We start from the raw sequence: 10,884 nt of genomic DNA, 5'->3' as shown, positions 1-10,884 counted from the left end.
ACATACGACACTCAGCTTTATTAAATGTTTTTTTTACAGAAGGCCAGTACATCCTATTATGAAATGTTTAAATATTCATGTTTGAAACCAATAATCGCTTATAGTATCCTATTTAAACAGTTCTTGTTTTTTTGTTTTTTTTTTTACTGGAAATGTAGCATTCTGAATAAAGCTGTAGCTATGTGCTACCTAGATACAAATACAACCCCATCAATTGAATTGTATACCACCTTGTGATAAATGTAGGTATTGCATGAGGACTAGATAGATAGTGATAGAACACTGTTCTTGGGTCCACCTATGATGGGAACATTTCCCTGCCTAAACTGTAGCAACTGTAATTCTATCATAAAGGGTGTCTATGTAACTCATCCTCTAAAAGGGAATAGGCTACCAATTAAACAATATAGTACCTGCAATTCAGAGTATGTCGTATATATGTACTGAAATGCCCAAGTGGAAAAATGTATGTTGGTCAAACAAAAAGAAAAGTGAGGATAAGGATTGGTGAGCATAAACGCTCTATAACTAACTATGATCCTATGGAAATTAAGTCACATACCCCATAGGTAAACATTTTTTTGAACATAGGCACATTAGTGCAAGTTTAAAATGGCAGTTATTAGAGGAGGTGAAATTGCCAATGTGATAGAAAGCAATTACAATCAGGGTCGGACTGGGAGGCGTGGGGCCCACCGGGGCTACTGCCCCAGGGCCCCCCTCCGGCCGCCGCTACCGCTCCGGAGTGCTTTAGGGGACTAGTGCGCATGCACGCGGTGCCGTGTTTGTGCGCAGGCGCGCGGCGCTACCTTTATGCGCATGCGCAGTTACTCTATTATACCGCGACCCCAAACAAAGTGGGGTCGCGCCGCCCCACTAAGTAGCGGATCTGGGCCGGCGGGGCCCACAAGAGCCCGGGGCCCACCGGGGTTTTTCCCGGTGTCCCGCCGGCCCAGTCCGACACTGATTACAATGCGAAGCCAAGTGGATCGATTCCCTGACCACACTGGAACCATGGGGACTAAATGATGCTCTTAGCTATACAGTAAATGTTTTTTTTAACCTAACATCACTTTTTTCAAATTATAGAATGAATACTTTAATTGATTGAACACTCTTTATGGTTATATATGTGAAACTGGAGTGAACATTACAACGGGGTTATGCCAGTGAGCACCACGTATCTATCCTCTTCCGGCTTCTTCTTTCTTCTTCTCACGGCTGCGCATTAGAGTGAAAAGCCGAACTTTAACTAAAAATATGGCTTTTTCATTCTACTGCGAATGCGTCTGCCCCGGGAAAATTGAAGAAAGAAGAAGCCAGAAGAAGATCGCTCCATGGTGCTCACTGGTATAACCCTGGGCCGGTGCAGTTTTCTGCTGATAGGAGCACCGGCCCCGGGTTTCAGGTAAGTCAATACAATCACTTGGGGTGCAAAATGTTTGCTGGTAAGTAAGGGGTTGCATGACACTGTGAGCCTAAGGGAGGCGGGGAAATGGTTCCTGAAGCACAAACTTGGTTTTCATTCAATCTGTGGAATTAGGTATTTTGTCTAAAAAGAAAATAAATTTATATTTATTATTAAGTTATACGCATTTTTCCTTTAAACAAACCATTGTTGGTTCATTGAGCCAGTAGCAGGTTAATCAGTGCAGTAGTTACTGACTATGAGTGAAATGCTTTATATACTGTATATTTTTAATCTTGTAGAGTGAGACAATTCTTAGGACAATTAAAGTGCAATAGAGTTGTTTAGCAATGAGCAGATATTTAATTAGGGATTCTGGCAGTGATCTGTCTAATCAATTTGGATTAATAACTACAAGAACAAAAAGAGATTTCTAGTGTAACCAATTGCAGATAATGTGACATTGAACATACAAGAAGCCATGGTAGGAATCCAATTTCACACACTGTTATTTATGAAATTGTGAAACAACGGCGTTCACTAACTTTTTATTATATATACAGTTGATATATTTCTCTTACAGATAAATTAATTTTATAGGGTGATTTGATAAAATGATTCTTTTGAAACGTTTTTTTTTGTAGTCCTTACTAATAAATACTACACATCCACAATATAAAAAACGGAGACGTTTCTAAATATGTTACATTCATCTTTCTTAAAAGGGAACTTTTGCGGAAATGAATATTTAATATAAGCTTCATCATACCGAAGTAAGAAATGTTAGAAATACAATCAATTAAATATTCTGCATTGTTTCTGAAAAAAATCACATTTATCATCACTATTCCTCTCTCAGCATCTGTTTCTCTTCATTCTGTCTTCATACAGCAGTTGGGTGTCAGATGAATGATCCAATATATCTTATAGGGGGGATATTTTTGATTAGAAGATGTATAAGAGCTCAATCTATTAAAATCACCAGACATCATGTCTCTCTATATGCAGGGTTTGTGCAAAAGGCAGTTATTTTGATAGATTTTGTCTGTACTGGAATCAGTTAGTCCTTTCCTAGCAAATGTATTAGAGCTCACTCAAATAACTTATTCCAGTACAGACAAAATCTATCAAAATAACTGCCTTTTGCACAAATCCTGCATGTAGAGAGACATGATGTTGGGTGATTTAAATAGATTGAGCTCTTATACATCTTCTAGGCAAAAGAAGCCCTGTCTATGAGATATATTGGTTCATTCATCTGACACCCAACTCCTGCATGAAGACAGAATGAAGAGAAACAGATGCTGAGAGAGGAATAGTGAAGATAAACTTGATTATTTCAGAAACTGTACAGAATTTTTAATTGATTGTATTTAGAACATTTCTTACTTCGGTATGATGAAGCTTTTATTAAATTTACATCTTTGCGATAGTTCCTCTTTAAGATGCAAAAAGTAAAAGAAAATTTGATGGGGAAAATGCAACGTTTCAGGCCAGTGAAAGTGAGCCCTGTATATAGTATGCTTATATATAATGCTTCCTGTCCTGTGGGGGAACATCTATTAACTTTATTTATGGCATCCGTTTAAGGATACTACAGGGCCCACTTTCATTGGCCTGAAACATTGCATTTTTATTTAGAATAAAAGCCATGTAATGCCAATAACAGCTTTGTAAATACATTTTTTATGGAGCTGTACATTTGAATTTCGCCATAGTCCATTTTTTGCACGTTGCCCACTGTGTGGGGCATTGCGTAAATAGCACAACTCTGTTGGTCAACATTTTCTTTAGTGAGGTGTGGATGGGGGAGGCACATATGTATAACCCTTTCTGAACATTACCTGTCCTGTACTTTGTGTGTCATTCAGAAGCACAAGGTATGGAGAAGCAGAAGGCACTGGTGCAGGTAGACCTCTGGTGCAAGGGCTTCCTAAGTGAGCAAATAGTGCTTTTGCACTTTCATTCAGGGGTCAAGTAGATGACCCCCAAAGTACTCTTAGGTTTCAGGTGATTGGCCAGCATATCAAAGATCTTCCACATGGATTTGGGCAGTGTCTCTGCCACCACTGCCAGTCTAGAGGCAATGGGGCCCCTATGTAAGGGCCAGAAAAAGTTTGTTAGATATGCTTCATGTTAATAGTTATTTTAGTCACTAGATGTCAATGCTAGTTAGGCTTTAGAGATTCTTTGTGGCACTTTTGGTTGATATAAGAAGAGAAGAGTGAATGATCCAGGTACCAACGCAAGCCAGGTTAGCAAGTGGAGCTCACTGTAGGTGGTGAGAAATAGTGACAGGCAAGCTAGTTGAGCAGCTAAGACTCCAACAAGGAGTCCAGTTCCCCAGAGGTACCTTGATGGACAGGAGCTTGGTGAAGACATATAATTTTACAGTATAAAGGGCAAATATTATGCAAGTTGTCTTCTGTGCCCATAGTCTGTGAGTTACAGAGCCCCCTTACCAAAAGAGAATAGGCAGAAAGGTAGGCAGGAGAGGGCCCAGCCAACTGGTAATCTTGGTTTTGTTTTATTAAAAACAACATCGGGGTTATTTAACAATTAAAGGACAAGGAAAGGCTTCGTACACTTGGGGTGCCAAATGTTAGGCTCTCCCAAGTGATTGTATTTATTTACCTGAAACCTCAGGCCGGTGCTCCTATCAGCAGAAAAACTACACCGGCCTGGGGTTATACCAGTAAGCACCACGGAGCAATCCTCTTCTGTCTTCTTTCACTATAAAGTCGGCTATTATGTTCAACTGCGCATGCGTTTGCCCCGGGAAATTTGAAGAAAGAAGAAGCCGGAAGAGAAGCACCCCGTGGTGCTCATTGGTATTGGGGTTTCAGGTGAGTCAATACAATCACTTGGGGTGCCTAACATTTGGCACCCCAAGTGTTCAAAGCTTTTCCTTCTCCTTTAATATTGGATAAGCTGTGCTAGTTACTGTGACGGTGTTCATCTGCAAGATTGTGTGACCTCCAGTTTATTCTCCTTTAACTGTTCAATCAGTACCCTCTGCCCTGTAATAGTGGTGGATTCACTTAAGGGTTAACTGAAAAAAATAATTTGCACCACTCACTACTGCAAATAGGAGGAGTTCCCATTAACACAGAACATTGTCAACACATTTAGCATTAATATCCAGTACAGACATTATGAACCCTTTTTGGCAAGTGCAAATTGCACAAACACCGAAATGTAGCAATATACCATTTAACGGGTGAGTTGGCAGCTCAGACATAACTTGTTAACAAGCAAATGCCGTTGCCAACTCGTAAATGTGTATTACTCAAATAATTCATCAAACAATTATATGTATAGTTTATAAAGTTTGGCCCAGGTGGAAATATTCTTAAAAAAATATTCTGTTATCTCTGCTGAAACTACTCTGTTGCTTTCTACCCCAATTTAGCTGCCCATATCATCAGTGGCCATATTGTATCCAAAATCAGGTGAGAGGGAGTGGTGGAGCAGGGGTGCTGCTGATTGAATCCACTGGGTGGCACTGAGCAAGACAGGCACGGTGCATGTGCTACTGGGGGAGCGCTGGGAGAGAAATCTGACCTGCATTCTGCACCATTTATAAGGATATCATTTAAACATAGGTAATTATAAAATGACCATACTATAGATTATATAGACTATAACGTAATGTAGTTACAAATGAATTGCTTTACCATATATAAGCATAAGATCAGAGGTCTGTGGATATAAATTAGTCATGAGCCTCCCTACATCCTACCTGCTCTGGCCCTGTTCCACCTGCACTAGATGGAAATTCAGGGGGTTGGAACCAGGGATCAGGGCAGATTGCAAGGGGTAGGGTGAAATATGTTCTGGTGGTCCCTACAAGCCCCTCATTGTCTATAGTTATGTCATGTCTCTCTTTTCCACTTGAATATCCATATTACATCTTATCCTACCCCCTATTTGTTCCATTATGTCAGTTGTGTAAGAATTTAATAACACAACCAGAGTCTGTTTGACGGAGGCTTATTCTCTTACTTCTTGGCCAACCCACAACCAATTCCTGCTTCCAGCTGGGGCTTTTCACCCATATTCACAAAATATCTGCCAATTGGCCCAGCAGTCTGCCCACTTATGCCACTGCCTTGCGCTCTTTTGCATCACTGCCCCTCCCCTTCACACCACAGCTCCACCCCCTCAGGATCCCGCCCCTTTCAGCAACCAAAGTTAGAATTGGTGCTCAGTGATGTAATCTGTGTCTCATGTGACCCACTTAATTATAACAATGTACCCTCTCTAATCAAATGAGGATATTAGAAGTCACCTGAGCCAGGACCTGAATGCAAGTATTATAATGTATTTTCATGGAACTTGTCGGTGACCAATTTACTTAACAAGGGGTACAGTATTGCCTGAATATTTTACAGTTTGAGTCACGGAAAACTGTGCCTACTGTAGATTAAATAAGAATATGTTACATTTATTTGTATTATTCTACTACTATTTAATTCTTTGTTAAAAAAATGTACTTATATCTAGAATATCTAGCTAGCAATGTTTAACTGTCCTTTTTAAAGTAACACTAACATTTTTCTTTTCAAAACATTAATCTACATTAAAAGTTACCTATTGATCATTTTTTTGCTGATAGTTCTGCTTTTGTAAGTAATTGTCACTTGAAGTCCCTAAACTTGACTGTTTTGCCAACCTGACTGTCCCATATCAGCCTGCCAGTTAGAGTTTCTAATACTAATGGACTCCTGCTGCATGAATACGGCAGTTCCCTCATAAAGGAACAGGGTAGTAAGAAAGGTGATGTAAAAGCATCAGGCAAATAGTTTTATGGCAAAATTATACATAGCATTCAAAGATAATGTTATGATAAATAATAAAAAAGGTTATTTTCTGATGTCAGTATCTCTTTAAACACGTTTTTAACATTGTAGTCTGAGCAGCACCAACTTCACACATTTTGTTCTGAATCGATTGTCATATTTTATTAATTTCCCAGCACAAGGCTTGCATTATAACTTCTCTCTGTGTTTTACAGTGTGCAGGCCCTAGTTATTGGCTAACTGCAATATGCTGTGACAGCGCACAAACATTGCAGCAATGCTGTCTAGAAGAAAAGTGTGCACGCTGTGCCTAGAGAAGTGCTGAGATAAAATGTGCCATTTCTCCCAAATGTGCATTCAGAAGTACAAAACTAAACAGCTAGCCTTCCAAAAATAAAACGGTAACAACAAGCCACAGAAAACTAGCAAGCATTGCATGAAAATCAACACACTGCAATTCAGAAAAGTTTCCATGCTAAAGGATTACTTGACGCTTTATAAAAAATCATTCTTAATGAAGATCACAACTCAAATATATCAAAAGTACTAATAGTGCTCCTCTGGGCAATATACTGTACATACATGTTGAATGTATATTTGTATGACATTGGGGCAGATTTACTAAAATGTGAAGTAAAGGAAAAATTCACCAGAAATCCGCAGGGACATCGCCAATTTATTAACAGGCGTAGATGAAAATTTGATGGTGAAATACCGTCGCTAGCGCAGTTTCGCGCCCTATAGCCAGGCAAATTTTCGCTGATTACTCCACAAATTCATTAAAGTGCAAATTTCACAGAACGTTGCCTCAGTGTCGGACTGGTCCACCGGGATACCAGGAAAACTCCAGTGGGCCCAGGTGTCAGTGGGTCCTATTGCTTCTAACCATTTAGCCTATTTCATGGTCTTATAATGGAAGAATATAGTGTAGAAGTAAGTAATACAAGACTAAGAGAATAAAGAGTTTGAGAGAGGAGAGGAGGAATAATAGTTTGAAAAGTGGTCCCACAGTCTACGGTTTTCCAGTGGGCCCAAGGTCTTCTGGTTTGCCCCTGGCATCCCAGTCTGACACTGCGTTGCCTATTTTGCCAGAGTTTTCTTCGCCACCTTAGACCTGGCGGACTGATAAGATGAAGCTACATCCTCCTCAATCTTATGCCAGTGACATCATATCATGTATGCCGAAAAGTCATAAAAGTTGTGAAAAAAAGCTGGCGTTTTTTCATTTTTTAAATCAGGATTTCCTTCAAAGGTCCTAACCATTAAAGATTTTTGTGTCAACAATTTTTATTAACCAATCTGAGGGGCTTGCCACATTTGCTTTAGGGTGGGCTCATGTCTAGGGCATTAGAGGATCTCTTTAGTCTTTATTTTGCTTCCTTGGAAATTTGTAATAATAAGTAAGTGGCCACTTCAAGCATTTGTACGAACATCTCTAATAAAGATGTCTATACGACCTACAGTATATGTACCCACCCTATTCAAATTCACCTAAGCATAAGAGTACTAACAAAGTTTTGCTAGGAAGAATTGAACGCTAGCAAAAGATCGCTAAAAGAAACGCTCAAGCTGACTAATTAACACTAGCAAAACTTCGCCAGCGTTCGGCTGCTGAGACGCAACTTTGCATTTTAGTGAATTAGCGTAGTGGTAATGTATTGATGTCTGGCAAGGTGCGGTGGAACGTTCACTGGCGCAAATTCGCCTTATAGTGACTTTGCCCCATTGACTCTGATTAGAAAGCCGCTGAGCTAAAAGCCTGATGTTAAAAGTCTAAAACTACCAATATCTCAGAAACCACTTTCAACAGAAAATGAATGTAAAGAGTAGAGATGCACTTTAACTAACATTCATTTCCTGTTGGGGGTAGGATCTTTAAATATGCCCCATAATCAGTTTAGACCTTTTTTAAATTGCAATCTCTTTTGGACAGGATGCTCTTTACCTATTATTTTTGGTTGGTTTGTTTGTTTATTGTCTACACCCATTTACTGTACCTGTGCAATGCTGCGGATAATACCAATGCAAACTGACTATGCAAACATCAATTGAATGTTTCACTGTACTTGGCAGCAATTTTGGGCCTTGGCAGTATGTATTTTTTAAATGCTACATTCAACTTGGATATGCCTGGCGTTGGACTGGAGGTGTGTGGGTCCACCAGGGCTGCCACATCAGGGACACCCAAGGGCTCCCGGACCCCCCTATGGGGGGGCAAATCCCTTTCTGCCCCCTTGTTGTGTTCAGAATAATAGCAGTCTGACATCACTAACCTGATCAATGACTGTGCAGTCTAAGTAGATCACATCCACTGCCACCAGAATCAAGGGAATTAAATAAAAGAACTAAATCTCAATACATTGTGTTTTTCTCAGTTACTAAATGGATTGATTTACAGAAATAATTCTATTTTGTCCTTTCCCCAACAAAAACCTTCCCACATATTGCCCAGCTTGTGTGTGATCCTATGGTTAATGATTTAGTTTGTATGGATAATTTAAATTTAGGTTCGGCAGTAAAAGAATGTGAAACATTGATAATATCACCTGGTTCTTGGTACATGTATGATGGCCGAACAAGCCCAACGAATACCCAGGTACTATGGATATCTGCTGATTTGTAGAGTGGGCAGGTTTGAAAATGAAATGTAGTCTCCAACACACCATATATGAATATATCGGTAGAAGGTTACCTATACTGGGTTTAGTATCTCTCAGGCCATATACGGGTTGACGTGTATAGTCTGGAAGAAAACAGCCAATCAGCGTTCAGTGAATTCGTTTCCCAAAAGAAAATAATAATTAAAGAATAGGTGCTAGAATATTTATGAGTAAAGTACCAATATATAGCGAGAGTAATGGAAGTATAACACAGAAGTACACAACCCTAACCATATATAGTCCTGGAGTGCGTCTTTCATTGTAATATTTATGTATGAAGCTTGAGACAGCACCCAGGCATGTGATGATTATTTTTTGGAGTGCACCACATATGGGAATTGCATGTAAATCCAACGTTTCGGTCCCTTTTGGGACAAGTGACGGACTGCAGCAGCACACTGGTCAGCAATAAATCTAAAAATGAATGAAGACCCCTCCTAAATTCCTGCGTGCATTCCTTCACCTCTCCCCTGCTTTTACAGAAATAAATTATGCCGAAGAAGTTACACTGCCCCCCGCCAAAACAAATTTATGGATTAGAAGGCTGGCGAGGAGGAGATGTTGAGCAAAGCACATCGGATCTTAAAGTCACCTTTTGGGAAAGACAAAGTACATCCGGAAGCTGTGTTTTATAATGGTATTTTTTTTCTTAAGCATTAATCATAGTACCCTTTCTGAGAGATGGATCTGCAGATGGAAAAGGGTAGAATGGATTTTGAACTTGAAAAAAATTAGTGTTACTGGTCCCTTAAACTTGCTGCAAGCACGTTTGTGATAAACTCTTTTGATACAGCCATGTTTCCATATTAAATAGGTTTTCACTGCCATCCTGTGGCCTATGCTTGAACTGACTACACATTTCATTGTCATAGTCGTTTTCCCACTTGATGAACACCAATCGGTACTAACCACAATAGCCCTGCTCAAAGGGGCCCTTCTAAATTCAGTGCGTCTACTCCTGTGCTCCCCTACGGCTGAATGGAAGAAAGCGTAATGCAGGGGAGCGCACAAACAAACGCCCATGAGTAAGAGCGGTAACTCAACAATCTTGGTCACCAAACGCTGGCGACTTTTCACTAGCGTTATTTCGGAAATGCGAGCATTTGATAGTGAAGATGAGCTAGCGTTCATTTCTGCCTAGCGAAAATTCACTACTGATCTTGTGCTCAGGTCAATTTGCATAGGGCAGGAAATTTAAAGTTGTATGGACATCTTTATGTTAAATTTTGGGGCAAACACTTACAAATTCCACTTTTTAAAACGCATGTCCAGGGAACCTTAATAAAGAGAGTTAATATAATGCCCTACACATGTGCCCACTGTAAAATTAATGTTCCATATGTTAGGAAATGTATGGGGAAAACCAGTTACCCAAAAGTCTAAGTTTTGCAGGCAATCAGGCTGAAAAAAGGAAAAGTCGCCCCACAAGGCCCCACAAGCTAGTTCTCCAGAGGCAATTTACAAGTACATTTTACATTTAGGCATCAATTGTTTAAACCTACTATTGGTAACTATTAATAATGGTATCACAGACCTCTACAAAAATGTATATTTCTGAATCTGTGACCTTAAAAAAACACTCCCCCTGCACCCCATATGTGGCACACCCAGTGGCTTTAAGATCCTTAGGAGCAGCACAAAAATAAACACGTGGAAGGTTAACTGAAGAAGGGTTGCTACATGGCGGGTGTATATCATAGACCCTCAAATGCAAGCCCAAGTTTAAAGGGGAACTAAAGTCTAAAATAGAATAATGCTAGAAATGTTGTATTTTGTATGCTAACCATAAACATGAACTGACTGCACCAGAAGCCTAATTAAACAAATGATTTATGTTTTCAAAGTTGACCACAGTGGGTCATCATCTTGTAACTTTGTTAAACATCTTTGCAAGACCAAGACTATGCACATGCTCAGTGTGGTCTGGGCTTCAGTTGGGAGGTTAAGCTAAGGGATCATAATAAATTATCAAAACAGCATAAGTCAAATAATATCTGCCATAGAAGCCTATATA

This window comes from Xenopus laevis, chromosome 9_10S (assembly GCF_017654675.1).
Source record: "Xenopus laevis strain J_2021 chromosome 9_10S, Xenopus_laevis_v10.1, whole genome shotgun sequence".
NCBI lineage: Eukaryota > Metazoa > Chordata > Amphibia > Anura > Pipidae > Xenopus > Xenopus laevis.
This window is presented reverse-complemented; position numbering follows the sequence as displayed.